Genomic DNA, 7,391 nt, shown 5'->3' with positions numbered 1-7,391 from the left:
ACTCATTAAGATTTAGTTATTATTACTTCTAAATTCTACTAATAAAACATTTGTGTTTGTTCTATTTCAAATACGTTTGTTTTGAATATCAAACGCGTTCCAGATTTAGTATGTAGGTTTTAGGCAGTATGAATGTGATTGCATAACGCGATTGTGCGCTCATCTCCCGTTGGCTGCTCGAGCGCTTCTCAAAGTGGAGGGAGAGAGGGAGGGAGCTCACGCATACATAAACACACAACTACTATGTAACAGCCACGTAATATTCATTCACGGAGGTTTATTATAATCGACGGAGTTTTTAAAAAATCAGGTAAGTCCCGTTTGCTTTTCTATGAAAAATGCTCTGTCGTTAATTTTCTTCTTTAAATCAGAACAATGTCATGGCGCGACGTGCCAAGTACGCATCAGTGCACTGGATTAGTGTTTGTTTACTATAGCTTCTTGCTCAGCTCCAGTTCACCAGGTTCACTGTTTATGAGAAATAAATCGTGAATATTTATTTAAGTACTTCACTTTCGCCCAAGTCTGGGCCATTAAGTCGATAATTATTTGCATAAAACTGTTTAAACACAAAACAGTGTTTCCTATATAGAACATGTAGCACATCCAGAATGTTTAATTAGGTTCATTATTAATGACACATGTGCGCTGTATATTATGCAACTGCAAGCTTTTGGGGGCCTGCATGTTTCACCAGCGTTTTACTTGGACGAATTCTGCCCGGTCCAACTCAAGTGTGAGCTTTAAATGGCTCGACAGGCCCATATTCGTCAAACACAGATGTTTAAACACAAAATTAGATGATTTCTGCACATATGTACTCAAAAGTACTCAAAAAAACTCTCAAAACACTGTTCGACTGTCATTTATGAACACACACAAAGCGTTCCTAGCGAATATTCTCGTATGGATGCTTTTAAATGGTTTCCCGATTAATGTCTCTAGTTAAGATAGTGTAAGATGTGTAAGAAGTGTTGTATTAGTTTGTTTTGGTTTGTGGGACTTTAAATGCAGGGATTCCTCCTGCAGCGTGGCGGGACACACACACCCACTCTGCTTTAGCGCGCTTTATGTACACAGTGTTACCAAAGCTTTCAGGGCTTTTGTTAGGGGCCCAAGTACCTCACTGGTGACTCTAGAAACTTTAGACACTTTTGCTTGCAATATATTTTAGAAAAAGCATTCTCTTTTTGCGAAATTCATCTGGAGTTCTGTCATATAATATGACATATTACAGTCGGTGGTATTGTTTACGTGACTTCTCCCAGGTGATATCCCAAAGTTTAGTTACAGTTTAAGTCAAAAGTTTACATACTGTACACATTGCAGAATTTGCAAAATGTTAATTATTTTACCAAAATAGGAAGCATTATACAAAATGCATGTTATTTTTTAGTACTGTCCTGAATAAGATATTTTACATAAAAGATATTTACATATAGTCCACAAGAGAAAATAATGGTTGAATTTATAAAAATGACCCTGTTCAAAAGTTTACATACCCTTGATTATTAATACTTTGTTGTTACCTGAATGATCCACAGCTGTGTGTTTTTGTTTAGTGATTTTGTACCTTCTGCGAGAATTTGTACCTTCTGTAATAGTTGTATATGAGTCCCTCAGTTGTGCTCAGTGTGAAAAAATGGATCTCAAAGTCATTGTTGGAAAAGGTTCAAATACACAAAAATGCTGGAAATCCAAAGAGTTGTTTTTTTTTCAACTGTTTAACTGTTCAGGCCAAACAAGGGACTCATGAACAACAATCACTAAACAATAAAACAACAACAACAATCAGCTGTGGATCATTCAGGTAACAACACAGTTTTAAGAATCAAGTTGTATGTAAACTTTTGAACAGGGTTGTTTTTATAAATTCAACTATTATTTTCTCTTGTGGACTATTTGTAAACATCTTTCATGTAAAAAGATCTTATTCAGGTCAGTACTTATTAAAAAAAGAACATGCATTTTGTATGATCTCTCTTATTTTGGTAAAATAATTAACATTTTGCAGATTCTGCAAGGTGTATGTAAACTTTCGACCTCAACTGTAGGCTACTCTGCATAAATTAGCACGTCATTTATTAATTATTCATTTAAAAATGTTTTTATGCACACTGCAGATAAATGTTATCCCAAACATTTGTGATGATAAAACTCTGAATTTGTTTAATCAAAGAACGTTTAGGCTATTTGTCGCTAAAATATTTATTTGTTAGTTAATTTACCTAATATTCTGGTGCGTGCCAGATAAATGTTAAGACAAGTCCATTACGTGCACTGATGTAGAATTTTTGCATGACTTGTTTTCTGTTGGTGTGCAGTGTCACATGTAAATGCCATGTGCAAAGCACCTCCTATTTTATTTGAATGTGGGAAATGTTGTATTAAATTTGTTCTGTAGAATAATTACATAAACGTCTGCTGTTCTACTATAGAGAATAAATAAATATAATGCATTTTTGAAATTTGGACCTTTGAATTGATTGCATGCATCCATACATGACTGGCTTGTATTTGAAGTTGACAATGTCTTGTCATCAGTGTTATGAATCTAGCACATCATGACAACCCCAGTAAGTTGTGAAGCTAGTTAGCTACTGTTAAGTTTGATATCTTCCAGTTAACCCGATTGCACGCTGGTTGTGCAGTTGTAGTTTACGATCAGCATGTTTCTGCAAAGAGCCAATGTTCATATCCAGTTGCCCTGAAGGTGTGTACTTGAGTAAGGTGTTCATCTGGTTTTCAGCAAACCCTAACACACAGACACGCACAAAGCTTGCTTTTCTGCCTCACTGGTAATGTTTCCTGACAGAAGGGCCATTGACTAATTCATAAGGCAGCCCTTAACTGTTTTTCCTATCAAATATATTCACTGTAGAGGCACAGCCATGAACAAACCCACTTTGTTATGAGGCTTACTAACAAACGCATTCTTGTATTGACTGGTTCAGGCACAAGCTAACATTGAGTCTGTGCTCTAAAGGCATAATTCATTACATCTTGACTCACTCCTGTAGCTTCTTGAGTGTATGCTTTTGTACTGGATGTTTTTCCCCAATACTGCACTTTCAAAAGTGGTATATATGTAGAGAAGGAGGAGAAACAGATGATACATCTAAATATGTAATTACACACTTGATACTGCCTTTTCTGCAGGTTGTAAGATAAGAAAAGAGGCCCACAGCACAGACAGCTCTGTTTGTTTTGTGTGTTGCTTCTCCTATTTCTGTGTTCTTTAGCTTCAGGACTCTCTCCATATTTCCGCAGAGCTACTTGTTATGAAAAAACACAAGAACAGCAGTGTTTATGTGGTTATGAGTTGAGCTGGAGGTGTGGCACCACAGTAAAACATTATTAAGCTATGATATTTTTTTCTATCTACACTGCAGTAATCTTCAAGAGGAGCTGTCAGTTCTATCACTCAAGGGCAATTCTGAACCATATGTCGCAATTACACACATTCCTAAAAAGCCATAGTTAAAGAGGTAGATACATTTAAACAGATATGAAGCACCTTGATGTCTACTGTCAAAGTCTACATTAGAGGCCAATGTGCCGTTTGTGATGAGATCTACACTGAACAAAGAATTTTCTGAACTTTTTTGGTTTGTAACTCCAAGTTGAATCCAAATGATCTCTAAAATCCTGCTTTTCAAAATTGAAAATGATTGTTTTTACGTTTAGAGGGTCTTTTAATGCATTCAAAAAGTAATATATTGCTTACTGTAGATTTGTTCCAAGACCAATTTCTGTTCCATTGAGAATTTGGAAAATTGTCTGTTACTTTAGTTCTTTGGACTCCTGAAGATAAATGTAATTGTTTCCACAAAAATATTAAAGGGATAGTTCATCCAAAAAAGAAAATTCTGTCATTAATTACTCCCCCTCATGATGTTCCAAAACAGCGAGACATTCGTTCATCTTGGGAACACAAATTAAGATATTTTTTATGAAATCCGAGAGCCTTCTGACCCTGCATAGACAACAACGCAACTGACACGTTCAAGGCCCAGAAAGGTAGTAAGTGTCACAAGGAGGGTCAGAGACGTGCGGGTCCATTTGCAGCATTTTATTCGAAGACGTGGTCAAACAGACAGGGTCAAACACCAGCAAACAATAACAACGAGGATAATCCAGAGAGTAGTCAAAACACAGGCAGAAGGTCGGGGCTGGCAGCGAGAATCAAACACGGGAGGGAGTCCAGGAATCAAACACACGGGAAAACAAACACGGGAAGAAACGCTCAGAAATACGACCATGAGGAACAATAAGACTTCGCCAGGTGGCTGTGTGTGTGAGAAGCTTAAATGCAGTCAGTGTGATGAGGTGCAGCTGTGAGCGGTAATCAGTGCAGTGAGAAACAAGGAGCAGGTGAAAGCAGTGATTAGTGCAGTGGCTTGTGGGGAATGAAGTCCATGATGTGTAGTGCAAGAGTTAATGATGACAAGACGACCAATACGTGACAGTAAGGATGTTAAAATAGTCCATGTGACATCAGTGGTTCAACCGTAATTTTATGAAGCTACGAGAATAAATTTTTGTGCAAAGAAGACAAAAATAACTTTAGTGCAAACTTGTGAATGATAAAATAAATGCAGACTTGGAGAATTGATTTGGACTTCCATAGAGTAAAAACATTTTTAGATATTGATTGGTATTTTTTAAACAAATCTTTTCTTCCATAGGATGGCATTTCCTGTAGATATTCTGACAAATGTGGATGATGAGTCCTTAGAGCTGGCTGCTGAAGAATACATGTCTCAGCTCCCCTACAAAAATACAGAGTACCTCAGCCTATCTGATTCCAAACAGGTAAGATGAACAACTATAATGTCTGGAATTTGTCCTTTTAACATGTATATATAATTCTCTTTAAATAACTAAATGGTCTATTATTAAAAATTAAGAATTCAAATGACAAATTATGTTTTGGGAATATTGGATGTTTATTTGTTTTTCCATAGAATCTTTTTTTATTTTGTAGGGATAGTTCATTCAAAAATTAAAGTTCTGTGATTAATTACTCACCCTCATGTTGTTCCAAACCTGTAAGACAGAACATAAATTAAGATATTTTTTATTAAATCTGAGAGCTTTCTGACCCTGACAGCAACGTAACTGATAAGTTCAAGGCCCAGAAAGGTAGTAAGGACATTGTTAAAATAGTCCATGTGACATCAGTACCGTAAGGTTATGAAGCTATGAAAATACTTTTTGTGCGCAAAGAATACAAAAGTTACTTTTTTTACTCCACGATTTCTACTCTTCTGTTTCAGTCAGAGGTATAGTATTCCAGTAGCTTCATAAAATTACGGTTGAACCACTGATGTCACATGGACTATTTTAACTATGTTTACTATCTTTCTGGGCCTTGAACGTCTCAGTTGCGTTGCTGTCTATGCAGGGTCAGAAAGCTCTCAGATGTCATTAAAAATACCTTAATTTGTGTTCTGAAGAAGAACAAAGGTCTTACGGGTTTAGAACGACATGAGGGTGAGTAATTAATGACAGAATATTCATTTTTGGGTGAACTATCTCTTTAATAATGCACCAATTTTGTTGTCAGAAACATTTTCACATTTTCAAGTATGTTCTCTTGGTGACAGATAGAAATTGGACTCTGCAATGTGAGTTTTGTCCCTCTGTATGGAACAGATACTACAAAAAAACTCCTTGCGTTGTTCTCACCTGATGACTCTAACACAGGTAATACAGTCAAAAGTAGTGAAAATCAAAATCATTTTTAACATGCTGCGACACTAACACTGTATATTTTAACAGACTTATTACATTATCTCTGCAGTTGTTGGTTTTTATTTGCTGGATCGTTGGTGGGGAGTTGAAGATGTTCTTAAAACAGCAGAGCCCTCAAGAACAGGCCTGGTCAAGGTTAATGTTTTCTCTTTTTGTATACGTAAAGCTTTAGTCAATGACCTAATGTATCATCAAATATGCAAATATGTATCAGTTGAGTAAATGTTAATAACTACTACAGTACTAGTGCCATGTTTATCCTAGGTCAGCACCCTTGGGGAAAGGATAGTCCTGTATGTTCTCAACAGAATTGTGTTGAGAAATGAAAAGAGAAGTGGAGAAGTTTTCTTTCTCTGTCATTGTGAGGATGAAGCTGCAAAAATACTATGGAAGAATGGAGAGGCCATTGGCTTTTACTCATTCAAACCCAAAGGTATAATGACAGTTCCTTGAAAGCCTCATATACAGTTCCAGACCGTATTTACTTCATATTTCTTTTCACTTACAGGTAGCTTATGCAAGAACTTTGTGACCCACTGCTATCATCTTCCTGTAATGGACACAATATTTGTCAGGCAATGTCACCGGGGCCAGGGTCATGGCGTAAGGATACTGGAAGACTTTGTTGGTAGCTTCAGAAATGAGAACATAGGGGTGAAATTTCCTCTTTCAGAAGCTATGTATAAAGGTATAGAAACAGACACACATTCTGGTCAAATGTTACTTTTTCTCACATAACAGATATTATTCTTGGTTTCTATGCTTGGTATAACTGTTTCTTTACAGTTTGTAAAAAGTACTTTAGTATACATCCAGCAGACAAGGAGCTTCTGTGGGAAGTACAGGATATAGGAAGTCCTTACCAGAGAACTCTAATAGCCAACAGGCTACAGAAGTTGAAGCTAAAGGGTAAGGAAAATGTCTTTATTTTTAGCTCCAGTGATATGGAAATTTACCTTTTAATGAATATACAGTCCTAATAATGTGATGCTTTGTTAACAGAGAAGGACCAGGTTGTGAGCAAACTGAATTTCGAGGAAGATGATGCCACTGCTCCAATGAATATTGAGATCACAAAGGTTCAGAAAACCACTGAATATACAGAGATTGTGGTATGCAATTTTCAGTTTCTTTTGTTTCTTTGATTGACTTTCCTATTTGATTCAAAATCGATTTGGGAAATTCAGACCAATTTAATACAATACGATTAATAACAATTTGATTTAAAGGATTCTTTAAATATATTATATATTGTGGCGGGAGGAGCAAACGACAGACACAGTGGGTGTGGCGTCAGGCCTCGGAGAGGCTTTTATTAAACATAATAAAAGAAAACAAGTGTCCAAAGGGGTAAAAGTGTCCAAAATACACTTGCTTGGCGGTGCTGGTTCCCTCTACGCCCCTTCCTGGACCCACGAAGACACCAGCGTGCATGCACAGGGAAGAGACCGGTCTCCCGAGGAGAGGCGCGCTCGGCATTTAAACAGCGGTGGTGATGAGGCTTCATTCAGTTCAGGTGATCTTCATCACACGCCGCCGATGTTTTGCGCTCCTCCTCTCTCCCACACACACTCCCGTCGGGAGCCTGGTGAAAGACGGCGAATAAGGAACGGGTTGTGATGATAATTGGGGGG

The sequence above is a fragment of the Garra rufa genome, chromosome 5, assembly GCF_049309525.1.
Source record: "Garra rufa chromosome 5, GarRuf1.0, whole genome shotgun sequence".
In the NCBI taxonomy this organism is placed as follows: Eukaryota; Metazoa; Chordata; class Actinopteri; order Cypriniformes; family Cyprinidae; genus Garra; species Garra rufa.
This window is presented reverse-complemented; position numbering follows the sequence as displayed.